The sequence below is a fragment of the Helianthus annuus genome, chromosome 13, assembly GCF_002127325.2.
Source record: "Helianthus annuus cultivar XRQ/B chromosome 13, HanXRQr2.0-SUNRISE, whole genome shotgun sequence".
Taxonomy (NCBI): domain Eukaryota; kingdom Viridiplantae; phylum Streptophyta; class Magnoliopsida; order Asterales; family Asteraceae; genus Helianthus; species Helianthus annuus.
Window position 1 is genome coordinate 161,260,627 of NC_035445.2, and position 19,447 is coordinate 161,280,073.

General features: G+C 34.2%; 1 protein-coding gene across 1 annotated transcript in view; it reads left to right on the forward strand.

Annotated features, from left to right (window-relative positions):
• Positions 1–19,447, forward strand: part of LOC110900065 (serine carboxypeptidase-like 7) — a 40,522-nt gene that overhangs the window by 18,050 nt on the left and 3,025 nt on the right. The gene's annotated exons all lie outside the window — the stretch shown is intronic.

Below are 19,447 nucleotides of genomic sequence, written 5' to 3' on the forward strand. Positions count from 1 at the left end.
ATCTTGACCTTCAATTTGTAAGATTTAAGAGAGTCTAGGGTTTGAAGGGGAGCTTGGGTTCGCCCCTGTCTCCTGGTCGATCTCAGCAACACAAAACAATTGTGTTGTGAGTTAAATTTTCTTGTTTTACTATTATTTTTTTTACATTTAAACACATTTGGCCCCTCAACTTTAGTTTTTACTTGTTTTAACTCTTACTACTCATAAGTAATCAACTAACTAGGTTAGTGTCATTCCTAGTTAGTTTGTTTTAACAAATTTATTTGCAATCAAATTTACAAATTTAAAAATTCCTATTTTTGGGATGTTACAAGTCCATCCCCGTTAAAAAGGGTTTCGTCCCTGAAACCAAAGTACGTACCAAATAATGTAGGGTAGAGACGTCGCATCTCCTCTTCGGACTCCCACGTAGTGTCCGAACCTTTCCTATGTTCCCACTTGATCTTGACTTGATCGATTTGTTTATTTCGCAAGTGCTTAACTTTTCGATCCAAAATCTCTAACGGCCTCACCGCATAATTCAGGCTATTATCCACCTCGATATCGTCGTAATGGACATAAGTTGTTTCCTCCGCTAGACATTTTCGTAATTGTGACACATGAAATGTGCCATGTATTCCGTTCAACTCTTATGGTAGTTCAAGGCGGTAAGCTACCTTGCCAACCCGTTCGATGATTTTAAATGGCCCAATAAACCTCGGGCTTAGTTTTCCCTTTTTTCTGAATCTGATAACGCCCTTCCATGGGGAAACTTTTAACATAACCATATCGCCTATCTGAAATTCAATCGGTCTTCGTCTTTTGTCAGCATAAGACTTCTGTTTATCTTGGGCTGCCTTCAAATGGGCTCGCACCACTTCAATTTTCTCATTAGTGGCTTGAATTATGTCTGTATATGCCAATTCACGTGGTCCTACTTCTCCCCAACACACCGGGGTTCTACATTTTCTACCATATAGCATCTCATAAGGTGCCATGCCGATACTCGAATAGTAACTATTGTTATATGAAAATTCGGCCAAAGGTAGATAGACATCCCAACTTCCACCGAAGTCGATGATGCAACATATCTTCTAGCTTCTATATTGTTCTTTCACTCTGCCCATCCGTCTGGGGAAGGTAGGCGGTGCTAATGAAAAGTTTTGTCCCCATTTGTTCTTGAAAATCTCGCCAAAAGTTTGAAGTAAACTGGGTATCTCTATCCGACACAATAGATACCGGTACTCCGTGACGTGCCACTATTTCGTTTGTATACACTTCGGACATCTTTTCCGAAGTATATGTTTCGCGTATAGGAATAAAGTGTGCACTCTTCGTCAATCTATCCACAATCACCCATATGGCGTCGAATCCCCGAATTGTTTTAGGTAGTTTGGTCAATAGGTCCATAGTGATATGTTCCCATTTCCAAACCGGGATCTCCAAAGGTTGCAGTTTCCCATAAGGTCTCTGGTGTTCCGCCTTGACTTGTAAACAAGTCAAGCACTTCTCTACATACTTCACCACACCCCTCTTCATTCCGGGCCACCAATAATTTTGTTTCAGATCATTATACATTTTGGTTGCACCCGGATGAATAGAATATCGGGATTTATGGGCCTCATTAAGTAGTAGCGCTTTCACTCCACAAGTATTTGGAACCCATATTCTTCCGGATCGAGTCTTCAACCCGTTCTTTCCATCTGACAAGTCTTTTAACTGGCCGGTTATTCTTTCTTTCTTCCAATTCTCCTCCTTAACCGCTTCTACTTGCGCCTCTCGGATACGTTCAAGTATACCCGAAGTCACCACAAGTTGCATTGACCTTACTCGTATTGGGACATAGTCGGCCTTTCTGCTCAGAGCATCCGCCACTACATTTGCTTTTCTGGGGTGGTAGTGTATTTCACAGTCGTAATCCTTCACCGTTTCCAACCATCGTCTCTGGCGCATACTTAACTCCTTCTGATAGAAGAAGTATTTCAAGCTTTTGTGATCGGTGAATATGGTGCACTTTACTCCGTATAAATAGTGCCTCCATATTTTTGATGCAAATACCACCGCAGCCAATTCAAGATCGTGCGTGGGATATTTCTTCTCATGTATCTTCAATTGCCTCGAAGCATAAGCTATGACTTTGCTCCGTTGCATCAAAACACATCCGAGCCCTGACAATGAAGCATATGAGTAAACCACTAAGTCTTCAACTCCGTCCGGCAAGGTTAATACCGGAGCTTGAGTTAACTTCTCTTTTAGCGTCTGAAACGCCCTTTCTTGTTCAACACCCCAAATGAATTTCTCCTCTTTCCAGGTTAATTTTGTTAGCGGCGACGCGATCTTGGAGAAATCTTGAATGAATCTCCTGTAGTACCCCGCAAGTCCTAGGAAACTTCTAATTTCCGAAGGGTTCTTCGGGGGATTCCATTTCGACACGGCCTCAATCTTTGACGGGTCTACCAACACTCCATCGGCACTTATGATGTGGCCGAGGAATTGCACCTCTCGTAACCAAAAGGCGCACTTAGAAAATTTTGCATACAATCTTTCTCGTCTAAGTGTTTCTAACACTTCTTGTAAGTGGTGCGCATGCTCAACTTCACTTTTCGAATATACCAAATATCATCGATGAACACGATGACCGATTTGTCTAGCATTGGCTTGCAAACCCGGTTCATGAGGTCCATGAAAGCCGCGGGTGCATTTGTCAGCCCAAATGACATCACGAGGAACTCGTAATGTCCGTATCGCGTGCGGAAAGCCGTCTTCGGCACAGCTTCCTCCTTGACCTTTAGTTGGTGATACCCCGATCTAAGGTCAATCTTTGAAAACCAGTTCGCACCTTGTAATTGGTCGAATAGATCATCTATCCTCGGAAGCGGGTACTTTAATGAATGGGACTGACTCGGCTAAGTAAAGTGTAGTATCGGCACTTACTCGTCTTTAAGGGTTCTTTACCGTGAGTTTGTTTAACTCCCGATAGTTGATACACATACGCATGCTTCCGTCCTTCTTTCTCACGAATAGTTCCGGTGCGCCCCAAGGAGACACACTCGGCCTTATGAATCCTTTGTCAAACAGGTCTTGAATTTGTGACATCAATTCTTGTAATCCCGATGGCGCGAGTCGGTATGGGGCTTTAGCTACGGGTTTCGCGCCTGGAATCAATTCGATTCCGAACTCCACCTCCCGCTCGGGCGGCATTCCCGGTAGATCATCCGGAAATACATCTTCAAAGTCACGCACTACGGGTACGTCTCCAATCTTCGGTAATTCTTTCTCGGGCTCGTTCGCGTATATCATAAATGCTTTACACCCATGTCTGATGAGCTTATGAGCCTTTATCATCGAGCATATTGTAGGGTTGCCTCCCTTTTCGCCATAGATTGTAACGTGTTTTCCGCTAGGAGATGTTAGCTTTATGTCCTTACGAAAACACACGATCTTTGTGTGGTGCTGAGATAGCCAATCCATCCCAACAACTATTTGAAATTCTCCCATTGACATCGGGATTAGGTCTATCAAATATTCTTGATCATCAATATTTAATTTACAGCCTCGACAAATATCACAAACTATAAAGCTTTTGTTGTCCCCTATTTCAACTTCTAAGGGCACAGATAATTTCTTCAATACAAATGAAGGATGTCGAATAAATCCATGCGAAATGAAGGATTTATTCGCACCCGTATCAAACAATACACATGCAGGAATTGAGTTAATCGTGAATATACCTGAGACCACATCGGGTTCTGTTTTTGCTTCAGCCGCAGTAAGTTGGAAAGATCTAGCCTTTGCCTTTGGAGCTTCCGTTGGAGACTCCTTTGTGTCTCTCTTCCCAACCAATTCCGGGCATTCAGACTTTTTGTGACCGGGCTGATAGCATTTGTAACAAACTGAAACTTTACCCGGGCATAGAGACGCCGTGTGCCCCGTTTTACTGCATATTGGGCACGGCTTGTCTTTGAACCGGCACTCTCCCTTGTGTCCTTTTCCACATACTTTGCAGCTTGGCGACCCGCCTTTAGAATCCACCTTCTTTCCCGACTCTCCAGTTCGGGCTTTCTTTGTAGGGCTTGGGTTCACATCTTGCGCCCTTCGCTCACCCCTTTCAACTTGTTTCTTCAACTCAATTTCTCGTTCCCGAGCGACGTTTATGATTTCGGTAAGGGTCTCGTATTTTAAAGGAGTCATAAACTCCCTATATTCAGCGCTCAACATGTTATAGTAGTAGTATATTTTCTGCTCTTCATTCGTTACCAACTCACTACTAAACTTCATCTTATCCATAAACATCACCGTAATCTTGTCTATGGTCTCGCCCTTGTGCCTTGGTTGCATGAATTCTTCCTTGATTCTATTAATGACCGCCTTGGGGCTATGATGTTTAAGAAACGGTGTCTTAAACTCCTCCCATGTCATGGTTTTCGCCGCTTCGGCTCCTATTTCATTCTTTTTGTTGTCCCACCAATCTTTGGCTTGACCTCTCAACTGACCCGTTCCGTAAGCAACAAAGTCGCTTTCATCACAATGGGTCCTTTCAAACACCCCTTCAATATCGCCCAACCATCTTTGGCAAATTATCGGGTCAACCTCCCCATTGTAGATTGGCGGTTTACACGCCATGAATTCCTTGTACGAACACCCTTTGCGTTCTCTCGATTTTTCTTTCATTAGGTTGACACTATCTTCCAACCTTTTGACCCGTTCTTCAACTAATGATAACACCGTGTTTTGTATTTTGTCTATAATCCCGGATAGACTACTTTCAATTGCCTTCCCCACTTCTTCGGCAATAATTTCTTTCATTTGTTCGGTGCTTGTCTGCACCGGATCATCATCATTTCTTTCCGACATCTTGAAACTGAAATGTTTGCATTAAACGTTAAACATTTCATTTGTAACATAACTTTATTTGTTTCGGTTTAGCCAAGTTCCTTACTTGCTTTAACCGTTCACTTTTAATGCACTTTCCGGGTTTGAGTGAATTTACATACTCTTCCCATGCATATCAATTCACATCTCATTTCTTACACAAGGTATAATCTACTAACATAATAAGTTAATTCCTTATCGGACGATCAATCAAGCTTGAACCGAACACTTTGTTGACAACCTTAAGCTCTGATTACCAACTTGTAACACCTTTCTAATTGTTACTTGAGTTTACTAATAATTTGATCCATTTTATATAAAAGATGTCTGATTTATATCATAAGTTTCAAACATAAGGGTTAAAAGTAAAATTTAAAACATTAGTCAACTAAAGACTAATTTTTAAACATTCGGAAGTAGATTAGCAATAGGTTTACATCCCAAAACATTGTTTATCAAAGTTAATTAAACACAGAAGCTCAAAAGTGAGTGTTCGGTTCTTCAACATCTAGCTTGACCGCCATCCGTAAGATCCAGTTCATCACCTGGGGTCATATCCACTAAGAACATTAGTTTTGACCTTAATATAATACATAAAAACAAGTTCCGACATCAAAATGTGAAAAAGAATAAACATTCAAAGTTTTACGGGCTCTACCGTAACTTATGGTACCCACCGTAAGTTACGGTGGACTCTGAATGATTCTGTCTGCCGTAAGGCAGTAGTGAATCACCGTAAGGTTTTGTTGTCCACCGTAAATTACGGTGGAGACCGTAATTTACGGTGGACTCTGTAACTTTGCCATTTGACAATTTTGTTGATTTCACCCTAATCCACATGTCGTTTTAGACGATTCTTTTTTTCTGTACGTTTGTAAATTCGTTATGGACATATCCCTTACAACTATCATACCAAATTTGGCTCACCGATCATTACGGCTAAAAGCCACTAAACTATCATTCGAACCATTCTAACTTTATCTATTTTTACTATATTTCACTAATAAGCCTATGACACCTTATACCCATCATCCGGGGCTTAGCATCACTTACGCTTCATTACCAATTTCATGGTTTAACGCTTTTGTGATTGATATCGCCATTGCTAACTAATTGGAACACAAAGTCTACAATTTACACAATTGTTCGACCCGTTGGCTCACCTTGTGGAAAACCTCCAATGTGATGACTACCAAGTGGTCCTTTATCCGTTCTAACTCTATTAATTCCAATAACGATTTATGATTACTAAAATCAACACAACTTCGAATCTACAACACAACTACACATAATTTGACAATAATTCGTTTAATGTAACGGATCAAGTTACATACCTTCAAGGTAAGCCCTTCAAACGCAAATCGCCGCTTGTTTTTGTTTGCCCACTTGACGCTCCGGCGTCCTTTCCTATAGAGTTCAATCATAACGTGTTTAGAACTCTTTTTAAACCATCTATCGCATAATACACTGAAACATCATAATTATGCGTTTAAACTTCAAATTTCAGTTTTAAGCCTTCTTTGAGGCATTTTCACAAACACTTTATGGGCAGATTTTTACACCCTTTATATGACAAGTTCTTAGCTTGTCATATAGTCCAATTTTCCATTAAATCAAGTTTCTAACATAAGGTGTAGTCTCTAAAATTCTGAAATTACTAACAAATCATAGATTTCACTAGAAAATCACTATAACCCTAGTGTTTATCAAATTTCACAAAAACCCACTTATCACCTACAATGGTGTTCATGAATTTCACTAAAATTTCCCATGGTTTCGACTTGTGTTTGTCTAGGGTTTGTCCCTACCAACAGGCGTCTATTATTGAATTCACCCGACCTGACAGTACCCGTTTGGGGAACGTCCATTGCCAAAGTCACTGAATGGGTAAGTCGCCAATCCCTAAAACGGACTATGTAATGCTATGTAATGTACAGCCCAGGCACAACGACGCAATTATCAGGGGCGCGCTCTACCACTGAGCTAATAGCCCGTCGTGCGAGCCCCCCACCGGGGGCCCACTATGCCAAAAGCGAGAGAAACCCCATCCCTACTATAGTGTTCCTAATCTATCCAAATAACAAACATGCAATAGCAAATTTCAGATTTCCCAATTTCGTGAGAATTTCGAGTAGAGAAATTTTACCAAATTTTACATACCTTGTAACCTTCTTGCAGTGAGGATCACTAATCTTAGCTCTAATTTTGATTTGGAACAGATCTTGACCTTCAATTTGTAAGATTTAAGAGAGTCTAGGGTTTGAAGGGGAGCTTGGTTTCGCCCTTGTCTCCTGGTCGATCTCAGCAACACAAAACAATTGTGTTGTGAGTTAAATTTTGTTGTTTTACTATTATTAGTTTACATTTAAACACATTTGGCCCCTCAACTTTAGTTTTTACTTGTTTTAACTCTTACTACTCATAACTAATCAACTAACTAGGTTAGTGTCATTCCTAGTATGTTTGTTTTAACAAATTTATTTGCAATCAAATTTGCAAATTTAAAAATTCCTATTTTCGGGATGTTACAAACTGCCGCACCTTTCCGGTAAAAAGAAAAAAACAAACCGTCGCGTCTCCGCCGACCACAGTTTCCCCTCCGCGTCTCCTCCGACCACCGTTTCCCCTTCGTTTGACACCATTTCACAACCTATATAACCCCCACCGCCAAAAGAAATCTCCAGCAACGTTATCACCCATCTGAATTCCTTCAAAATGGCGCTAACTCGCCAAGGATGATCTATGATGGATAGCGAACAGTTTGTTTGAAGCCTCCTCTCGCCGGAACGGTGCCGCTACCATCACTGCTTGGTGCTACCCCCCTTAATCGACCAAAGCAAATCACATTTAACAAAGTTTGTAGTCTAGATAGCACCCTAAAACATGTATAATTCTGAATGGTGTGATTTATCGGTGAGAGTAGAAGAACTAGGATATTTAAGATATTTAGGAGGTTTTTCACTGTGAGAAGGGGATTTGGGAAAATCTAGAAGATGGGTTTTCTATAAAAAAAAAGATAAGGATTAGGTGTCGCGGGGGGGGGGGGATATTCCACGGTCCTCCCAACCGCCGAGGGGATCCCACCTCGCAGACCGCCACCCAGCAAGTCTGAGTCTGGGGGTAAATCCACTACCGTAGGGGCATTGGGAACGAGCAAGACTCGAACCCGCCACCTCCGGGTTAGAATGTGGGCTGGTGGCCATTGGGCTGACACCCAATGGCCATAGGCTAATACTTAAAGCACCATTAATCTTGTTTAAGACCACGGAACAAAGGGGGTAGATCTATCGGGTACAGGGCGAGCCCCACTCACGAGTCCTTCTGTGACCACATGGAGTTTCCTTTGTTACCCTCGCCGGGTGGACCGGTACTAGGTGTCGGGGGGAGAAGACTGTTTCTTACCCTTTTTTAGTCTTTTTTAGAGTGCGATTATATGCTATTACCGGAATATTATGTGCTGGAAGATGGTAAGAAATGTTGAAAGTATTTTGCCGGTTGTAATTTGCGAGAAAAAACAAAAATCTTGAAAGTATAAATGCCCAAACTTTTCACTTATTCGGGTTTGGACTTTGGTGTACGTTTCTTTAATTTATTTTGTTGTTAACTAGGTTATAACCCCGTGTATTACACGGGGCTGAATAAATAAATTTTATATACTAAATAATAAAACAATATATCTTTAAAATCTCATTTATTGTACGGGTTGAATAAATATAATTTTATATATTAAATAAAAAAGTTATATCTATAAGAACCATATTATATGGGTTGAATAAATGTAATTTTGTATACCAAATAAAAAAAGTTATATCTTTAAAACCACGTGTATTACACGGGTTGAATAAATGTAATATTGTTTACCAAATAATAAAATAATACGTCTTTAAAAAACCTCATTTATTACATGGGTTGAATAAATGTAATTTTATATAGCAAACAATAAAAAAATTACATCTATAAAAATATGACCATTACATGGTGTGGATAAATGTAATTTTTTGTACTAAATAATAAAAAGTTTATATCCTTAAAAAACCCAGTGTATTGTATAATTTTATATATGAAATAATAAAAAGTTATATCTTAAAAAACCTCATATTTTACATGTGTCGAGTAAATATAATTTTGTATAGTGAAAATAAAAATATTTAATATATTAATACAAAGTTTGGTTTTCCTGATAAAAATAGATTATTCTGTTAATTCAAAATTTGTTAACGAAGTCTCAATAAATTTAATCATTTATTTAAAAGTCCGTAAATGTATAAATGATAAATACTATTAGTTAATTTTATTTTAAGTTTCGTAAAATTTTTTTGATACCAAACTAAACAAAACGTTCAAATATAATTAATTCGAATAAATAATATTATAAATGAGAAGAAGGTTAAACTAAATAATAATTATCCATAAGATATTAAACTAATAATATTTAGTAGGAGAGTTATCTATAATATAAGATATTAAATTAAATAATATTTAATAGGACGATTATCTATAATTAATTAGAAGAGGTTAAATTAAAATAACAATTATCTATCAGAGAGAGAGATGACCTAATATGATGACAAGTATCCCTAAAGTGGTTTCTTTTATTATATAGATATATTTGTTATTCTGTTTTTTATTTATGTGATAATAATGAATTTGAAACAATTGTAATGTTTTTAAATTATCGGTTGTTAATTTGTTTTTTTTTGTTTATTTATTAGTTTAAACTAGGTTTGAACCCTGTGTATTACACGAGCTGTGTAAATGTAATTTTATATAATAAATAATAAAAAAACGATATATCTTAAAAAAACTCGTGTATCGCACGTGTTGAATAAAATATAATGTCATATGTTAACACTTAGAGTCGTCAAGATTTATCTTTTAAAAATGAACTTTGGTGTATTAGTCACTTGTTATAACATTTCAGTTTCAAATGAGAACCTTTGATTCCTAATTTACCATAATTCCAATCACCGAACTCCAAAGTATATTGTGGACTCGGGTTACTCTCGGAGTACTCCGTTTGGTCCAGTAGGTGCCTCGAGAGTACTCGGGATTGATTCTGTTAGCCGTTTAAAAAAAAATACTCGGGATATAACTTTATAATTATATAAAAAGTAAATGTTTATTCTTATCTAATTATTTGTTTAAAATTATTTATAGAAAAATAAATATTTTTTCTTATCTAATTTCGTTTAAAATTATTATTGTTGTTGTTGTTCAATGTAAGAGATAAATAAGAAAACAAGATGACAAAGCAACAGAAAGTGTCACGTGTTCAGAAAAAAATTTTAATTACTAGTATAGGAAGTTTTATTTCTTTCATTCGATCAATTTAGATTTTTTTTTCATTTATTACTTTTTATATACTGAGTTAATTAATCATTTGTCTACAAAAATATTTCAAATTTGTGATCACATATCGGTTCAATAGTATTTTCAAATAGTAAAATATTTATGTTTAAAATTATTATTATTATTATTTAATATAAGAGATATTAGTATTTAATATAAGAGATAAATATGAAAATAAGATGAGAAAGCATCAGAAAGTGACATGTGTCCATAAAAGATTTTCATTTATTAGTATAGTAAGATTTCAATAATTGTTTTTATAGTTTCAACTTTGGTATTTGTTTTGCTATTCACTAAATATTTTTAGATAAATAAAATGTTGACTGATTATTAAAAACAGTACCATCAATCTGATTGGACCAGTAAAGCCTCCGAATACAGTTGGTTTTACATTATATATATTGTTACATAAAGTTCTTGGGGGCAACATTGTTTTTTTTTTTTTTTTTTTGTGTTTTCAAAATTGCAAGTTTTGACAATTATACATAACTATTTTCACCCCTAAATTTGAATGTATTAGGTTATTATACTCTTATATCGAGTGATTATAATGCGCATACCATGATAAAGCAAACCTCCGTTCTCAAAGTGACATTACACTTTTGACATAATATTTTATCTTAAAATGTTTCTTTATTTCTCTAATAATATTTTTTGCTTTTCTTAATAAGTTTACTTTTTATATTAAATTTAATATTTGTCAATTGGTGGACTTACTTAAAAGTTTTATTTTTTATTTCATGCTCAATGTTTAAAGGTTTTGCTTTTACTTTTTTATAAAGTTTTGAGTAATATATTTGTTTTTTTCCTCTTTAATACGCGAGTAATATAACTATATCCATTCAAAAATGAATAATCCCCCTCCCTCTATACATAAACAACCAATTCCTAATAGATTAACATACAATCAAAAATGAGTAAAAGGTAAATGATTAAAAGTTTAAAGTGTGTAAAAGTTAATTTTAAAAATCAAAAAACATGGCAAAAGTGCAGTTTTGAGTAATAAATAATTTTTTTAACATCTCATTCACTATACATGCTTTGTAGAAGCGTGCTTATAGGTTGATCAAATTAAGTGATTAATATATTTTGAATAAGCTTAACAAATTTCGCATTTCATACGATAATATGAAAGACATTAATAATAAACATCCCGCCGCAACGCGTGGGTTAATGTTAACTCGTTCAATTACAATTCTCAAATAACAACAGACACTAATTTCATTAATGAGAAAGAACATAGAGTTGACTAACAAAATCTCTTTTACACTACGGTTTATTTTAGAACGACTATACATTTTCTTGAGTCTATTGATGATTTATTTATATCCTCTGCAACCGAGTTTTTTTCCATATTAGTGTTGATGGATAAAATATTTACCAAAATAGTGTTGTTGCAAAACTATTTACCAAAATAGTGTTCTTGAAGATTTATTTGTTTATCACACCTAACCTCATTGGATAATTCAAATTCTTTGAATAACTCATGATATTATATCTCTCACCTAACTTATTTTCTTTAAAAATCTTAAAAAAGCCTAGTTTTTTTTATATATCAAGTTAGTCACTCATTTTGTTAACTTTTTTTATAAATCAAGTTTCAAGGTCTGAGTTACACGATATATATTCCCTCTGTTAAAATAAGATAAATAAAATTTACCATTTAAGGTAAATAAAAATGCTTTTCTTTATTTTTATTTTTTTTACAATGTAATAGTTAATTAATATTTTTTTATCAAGTCGGTGTGTTAACTATCCCACTAATATGGATGTGGATACCTGTAATGTCGTAACTTGACAAAAAATAATGCAACAAAATTAATAGGCTGTATAGAAGAAAAAAAAACACGAATAATATTCTGAAAATCAATTTTTGAATTGTTTTTATACTATACAAGTCATATCAACTAGAGTTCTTATATAATATTTAGTTTTTTTTATTAATTATATAATTATGAGGGTATAAGTGTGTATAAATAAAGTTCTTGGATCACACGTAGGTTTTTTTTATATAATTAGGTTTGATAAAAAGTAAATTTTTTTAAGATTAAAAAAATAAGTTAAGCGAGAGACACATTACCATGATTAAATTAATAGGTATTCAAATTAAAAGAATTATCCAATGAGATTAGGAATAAGAAACAAAAGAATATGTTAAAAATACTATTTTGGTAAATACTTTTCCACCAACACCATTTTGGTTAATGCTTTTCCCACAAACACCATAATGGGAGAAAAACCCGACATAATGTAAACTAATTCGCATGTAACATAATGAAAGATACCCTATAATTACAAAATACGTAAATTAGTTTCGTGTGTCAACATAATATTAACTATAAATATAAAAGTTTTGACCGCAAGATCATAATACTTTATGCTCAAAAATAATAAATAAAAGGATATACTTTGTATCGAACTAGTATCAAGGCCCTTGCGTTGCGGTGGGGGCGTAAAACCGTGATAAATAGCACTAATGTCATACCATGGCCAGCAACCACCACCATTAAAGTTGGGGTGTGTTAATGCGAAGAAATTCTACCGAAACGTAAAATATAAAAAATAATAACTAAGTCCATTTAGGACCTATGTATTGTGGCGAACCTGTCTAGTGGGAAAAAATAAACGACGTGAAAATGTTGAACGACACACGCACGTTTCGCCATGTTAATTCGCAAAATTTAGAACGAAGTGTAAAACGTAACGTAAAAACGTTGAACCACGCCCACATGTTGCGTCATGTTAACTCGCAAAATCTAGAACGAAGCGTAAAATGAAACGTAAAAACGTTGAACCACACACGCACGTTGCACCGTGTTAACTCGCAAAATCTTGAACGAAACGTAAAACGGAAAATTTGCCACATATGAAAAGTGTAGGGGACTAAAGTTGAAAGTAAAATGTTGTGAGGTTAAATTGAAAAGATGTAAACTTTTGGACTAAAAGTAAAAATTCTTATAGTTGTGGATTAAAAATGTAATATCAACTTTTTTTTTTGAAAAGCCCCCTAAACATGAGGTACAACACCTCTATACACCAACATGTTACTTATTTATATGATGTAAATGTAAATATTATTAATGGTTACGTATGTTATCAATATTTTCTTTATATAATGTAAATGTAAATATTATTAATGGTTACGTATGTTATCAATATTTTCTTGGTTTTAACTTTTACCCGCCCCTACACTTTCCCTCCGTCACAACGCAGGGTCCTAATACTAGTTCTATTGAAATTTTATATGATTGTTAATAATATACATATTAATTTGTATAAATAATTCATCACCATATGCAATTAATTTTTTTTTTATTATATAATGAAAATGATGTCATATAAAATTTATATCTTATATATAACCTAGTATGATATCGTGCACTGCAACGCAGACATTATGCTAACGACAAACAACAAAATAATTTTATACCTACTAAATATCGCTTGATTGTATTAGACCATTATAATACAAAATTTACAATAAAATAAAATTACAATTTAGAGTTAATCTAGTTTTTCCATAACCTTTCCGCTTCATAGCGCATCAATTGATGCATGTAGTTCCAACTGGGCTGCACGAATAGTCGCTACCCTCCAAGGGCGGTAGTGTTTTTTTCCGGTTTTATGTAAAGGATAGCTGTAAAAAGTATACGAGGATACTCCTAACAAGAAAATAGGATTCTTTATATTACTAAAATCCTAATTTTTTTATAAGCTCAAACATTTTACAACCTGAAAACTTATAGAATAATTAAGACAAAATGATAAAATAACAAATAAGCCCAAATTTTAGCAATAATAGAATTGAAAGAAGACCCTAAATATAATTGATAAAATTAGCCCAAGACCCAAACAACTATGAAGTATTTGTTTTATTTTATTTATTATCGTTTTTTATTATGTTTTGATTGCACGGTAAAAAGAAAGCAGAATACCCCTAACCAGAAAATAGGATACTTTATATTACTAAAATCCCAATTTTTTTATAAGCTCAAACATTTTACAACCTGAAAACTTGTAGAATAATTAAGACAAAATGATAAAATAAGCCCAAATTTTAGCAATAATAGAATTGAAAGAAGGCACTAAATATAATTGATAAAATTAACCCAATACCCAAACAACTATGAAGTATTTATTTTATTTTATTTATTATCGTTTTTTTATTATTTTTTGATTGCACGATAAAAAGAAATCAGAATATCCCTAAATTAATGAGTAGTACCCTCTGTGTAAGTTCAGTTAATTTCCCTATTATGCGCTATATGCAATCACATCGTTAATCAAATGTTGTAAACGTGCTAAAAGTAGGTCTCTCATTTGTTGTTGGCATACTGCAATTTCCATAAAATAAATTAGCGACACATTGTTGCATTGTGCTGTTGTACCTCAAGCATAGGAAGTTTTTCAAAAAAAAAAAAACAAAAAAAAAATGATTTTTCACTTTTAACCCAAAAGTTTTCATCTTTCGTAATTTAATACTTTTAATTTGTTTACTTTTAACCTAAAGCTTTTCATATTTTGTAATTTAACCAAAACCTTTTTATTTACAACTTCGGTCCCCCATACTTTTTATCTTTCGCAAGCTTTTCGTTTTACGTTTCGTTCTTTATTTTGCGAGTTAATACGTCGCAACGTACGTGTGTGGTTCAACGTTTTTTCGTCTATTTTTTCACATTTGACAGGTATGTCGCAACGTGTCTATTTCCCTCTTTGACAAGTTTGCCGCAATAGGCGAATCCCACATTGACTTAGTTATTCTTTTCTATGTTATTCTGCGAGTAAACACGACGCAACGTGCGTGTGTGGTTCAACATTTTTACGTCTATTTTTTCAATTTAACAAGTTCACCGCAACGCGTGTGTCCTAAATCAACATAGTCATTTTTTATGTTAAATGTTTCAACTTGAGTGTTGGTGGTCGCTACCAGCGGTATGACATTGATGTTATTTAGCATAGTTTTAGGCCCCCGCTGCAACGCGGGGGTCCTTAATTTTAGTTAGATTTAATTACTAATTTTATATGTATTTATAAATTTATAATTCCAACTAGATTTAATATAACTTTACTATATTTAAAGGGTATTTAAAAGAATATATACACTTTAATTGAATTGCCATTTATCATTTAAATAAAAAAATTTATTGCCTGGTTGAAAAAATTGTTTTAAAATGAACTTGACACAATTTATAACTATCACGTAAAAGTATATTTATAAAGACATATCTTGACAACCATATGTTTTAATATATTACATTATATTTTATTCTACTTGTGTTTTCAACTATTACAATTAGGGGTGTTCTTCGAGTTTTTTTCTCGGGTTTCGGGTTTTCAGGTTTTTGGCTACGAAAAAATGACCTGATAACCGACCTATTTAACGTGTTCTGGTTGTTCAGATTTGGATTATTGGGTTCTGGGTTTAGGTTGTTCGGTTTTCAAGTTTAGATGTAAAATGAAAAAAAATGTTTTTTATACAAAATATCATCAAATATGACATATTTTTAAAAAATATCATCACAATTCAAACATTGGGATGGTAATGTTCAAAAGTCCCAAAAGTTAATCCTTTAAATACAAAACACTTCAAATCAAATCACATTTATAAAAAACGACAACAAATTTCAGGGTTTTATTTGGGTTTTGAGTTTTGAGTTTTTCAGGTCGGGTTGTTTGGGTTGTTAGTTGGGGAAATGTGACCCAATAACTGACCTATTTAAGGTTCGGGTTGGTTGGGTTTGGGTTATCCGTGTTCAGGTTTTTCAGGTATTCCCTAATTCGGGTTCGGGTTGCTTGAAATTTGGGTCGGGTTTCGGAGTTTAGATAAAAAAAAGGACAACCCTAATTTCAATACACAGGGGTTACAGAAGATATTACTTTTTATTACTAAGTATATAACATTACATCTATTCAATCCACGTAAATTCAGGGGATTCTAACCTTTTATATATATATAAATACTTTATATTATTCTAAATATACCATAGTGACGTGCTTAGTTTTTATCTACGTTTGGATAAAAGTTTGGTTCAAAATCGAAGAGTTCAATAATGATTATTATTTTTCTTTTCGGTGATCAACCAAACCGAAACCGATACGGTCCGAACAAATTAGGTAGCGATACAAGTATACCCTTTTATGGTTTTTGTTATATATATTGTTGAAAATGAAGTTGTATTCGAAATAGATTATCATGTTTGTATTATAAGTTATACTGAGTGTCAGTACTGTATCACTACCTTGACAAACCAAATTGATACCTTCCCAACAATATAGGTACTGCATCGATTCCAAACAAACAACCTCCCAACTGTTACTATCGCAACTGTTACTATCGCAACTATTACTATTATTCATTTATGTAGTTTTCGATCGATGTAGAACATGTGTTATACTCTATGGTATCACAACTTTACTTTTAGGGTTTTATCTTTCAGTTGTTATTCCAAGTGTCGATAACGTAATGAACCGAACATATACTGACTGAATTGCAGCTACAACGCACGAAGAGATTTCACGAGTTGATAATAAATTACGTGGATATAATAACCTATATTAGTATAATGGGCGGGTCAAAAAAATTTTAAAAGTTTTTTGTTTAAACAGTATATAAATACAATTATTTCTTTTAAATAATTTTCTTTTAACTAGTAAGTTTCCCTCATGTAATGTCACGACGAATATGCGGTTTTGATAATACAGACACAGATGTTTTTCGGTCGGTAACAGTTTAGTTCGTTGTGCTACAAGTTAAAATGATATGAACTAGATTCCTAGGTGTCTGGACTGGATCGAAACAAGATCAAAGTGTACGTGAATGTGTGGAGAATCCATAAACACAACGACTGCGAGAATCAGCATCATGTAAATGTATTAACACTAGGACAAGTAAATATAAATGCTTTACAATTTAAGCAAACGTAGCTTTCTCTCCACTTAAGTTAAAACACAATAGTTTCTTTTGCAACGCTTTGTGATATGATTAGTGTACGATTAAAAATCAACTAACTAGTGGTTCCCACTAACATGAATCCATTTTTGTATCAAGGTATGCGCAAGCTTTCCTTATACAGGTAAGTATACCATATGCATGTTTCAAGTAAGTACCATCGTATAGTCAAAGAAGTCAAAGCCTGACTTTGGGGATATCACAAAGGTATTTTAAGCATTAATTTTTATCTTGAAGACATTTGACGCATCCTCTAACACTTTATTGAAGAATTTCCAGCAGTCATGTCCATCACATAAGTGTCATTCTTCCTTGGCGCTTTCATGATAATCCATTCATCTAGAACCATGAATCCCGGCTTGAGAACCGAACTTTCTTTATGTGTGGCGTGTATCGAATACTCCTGATTGCAAACCTAGGAAACATTCATCAAATTGTGTTTTACTTGTTTGACAAAGTTGACTTTTTCTATACTAATCATCCCATTAGTCATAGTTTCTTCACTTGTGATAAAACCTCTTTATCACAAGCAAAGTTCACATATATCCTCCTTTTTTTAGTTGTTTTAAATCGTACAAAAACTCCACATTCCCATCATAAGCCATGAGTTGCCACTGTAAATACACCAAAGGTTGCTAATAGTCATCCTTGACTGACCCTACACATCCGACAAACACATTAGTTGGAGAAAAGAAACCAAGCCAAAATGGTCTTGGGTCTACCAGAATCATCAACATACATAAAATGATATAAATATGGATCACCCTTTGCATTTACACTTGACAAATCCATTGTTGGAATAACAGAAACACATCTAGAAAGCTTTGGTTTCCAAATATTTTGAGATTTGTTAGATGTGTTCTGAGTTGAACTTTTAACCTTTTCATTGACAACCCTAATCTTGTTTTATGTGTTCTCGAGCTACCCCTCTTTCTTGATGAAGTACAAAGTTAGTGTAAATTTTTTTCCATCTTCATTTTTTGTATTGTATACCACCCCCTCACCCCTGAGCAAATATTAAAATACCCCTAAGTCCAAAATGTTTTTTTGAGATACCCTAGATTTTTTTTTCTAGATTCGCCTGTATGAACAAATAGTATTTGTTGAACGTAATAAACATGACAACCCAAAAGAGAGCATATTTATCAAACAAATTATACATACAACCCACAACATGATTATTTACAAGAATTCAACCAAATAGTTATTCACAATTTTAAAGTTCTTTCAAAACAAAATAGCCAACAAGAGCTAATAAACCAAACTAGTAATATCATCTTATACAAAGGGTTTGTTCTGTGCACTTTTGTGTTATGTGCTAATTCTTTTCATCACCACAATGCCATGTTGCTATATTTTCTTTGTTTTTTTGTAACTTCTAAGTAATGGATAGTTGTTTGAGTAGTGGGTTTAGTTATTTTAGTAATAGCTATAAATATTACTTGTATGCTTTTGTTTAAATTATTAATAAATGATATGAATTAGTCTCTTCCAAAAATACCAAATTCTCTCAAACTTCTATCTTTTATTCTTGGATCATTTGAGAAACGATTAAGTTCGTATTAATTGGTATCAGAGCGGTGGTGATCTACATCAATGCATTACTCTAATAATATAGATTTCATATATTATATTTTTTTTCCCACAAAATGGGTGTTACACTTTACTCTATTATGAACTTGATGATGTTAGATTTAGAGTAAATCACAAATTTTGTCTTTTAACTGTAGCCAAAATTATGAAAGCATCCTTTAAAAAACCACTACACTAAATTCCATTTTTTTTTTAAAAGTTCTTTCATGTTTGGTCGTTTTTAACTAATTGATGTTAAGTTTATTTCCCGGTTATGTTAACTCATGTACACTACACATAAGGGCATAAATATCTTTTTACCCATTCATTTCATTGGTTTAAAAACTAAATGAGACCCACCACCACACCATCTTAATCTCTCTACTCCCTCTCTTTCTCCAATCTATATTATAATGTGTGTATATATGTATATCGTTTTCTTTTATCTTCATTTCATTGCATCACCACACCATGGGATCAATCAACAAACTTTTTCTAGCAACCCACAAAATCACCACTGACCACCTGAATCCCCTTCGATCTAGGGGTTTTACAATCTATTCATCTCCCATGGCAAACAGACAAGTGGCATTGTGGATCCGATCCTACGTTGTACAACCGTGTTTTGGTGTGGTTGTGGTGGTGAGTTAATGTGGTTTAGATGGGGTCACAAAATTTATAATTTACTTTAATGTTTGATATGCCTGTACAAAACAATAGGTTTAC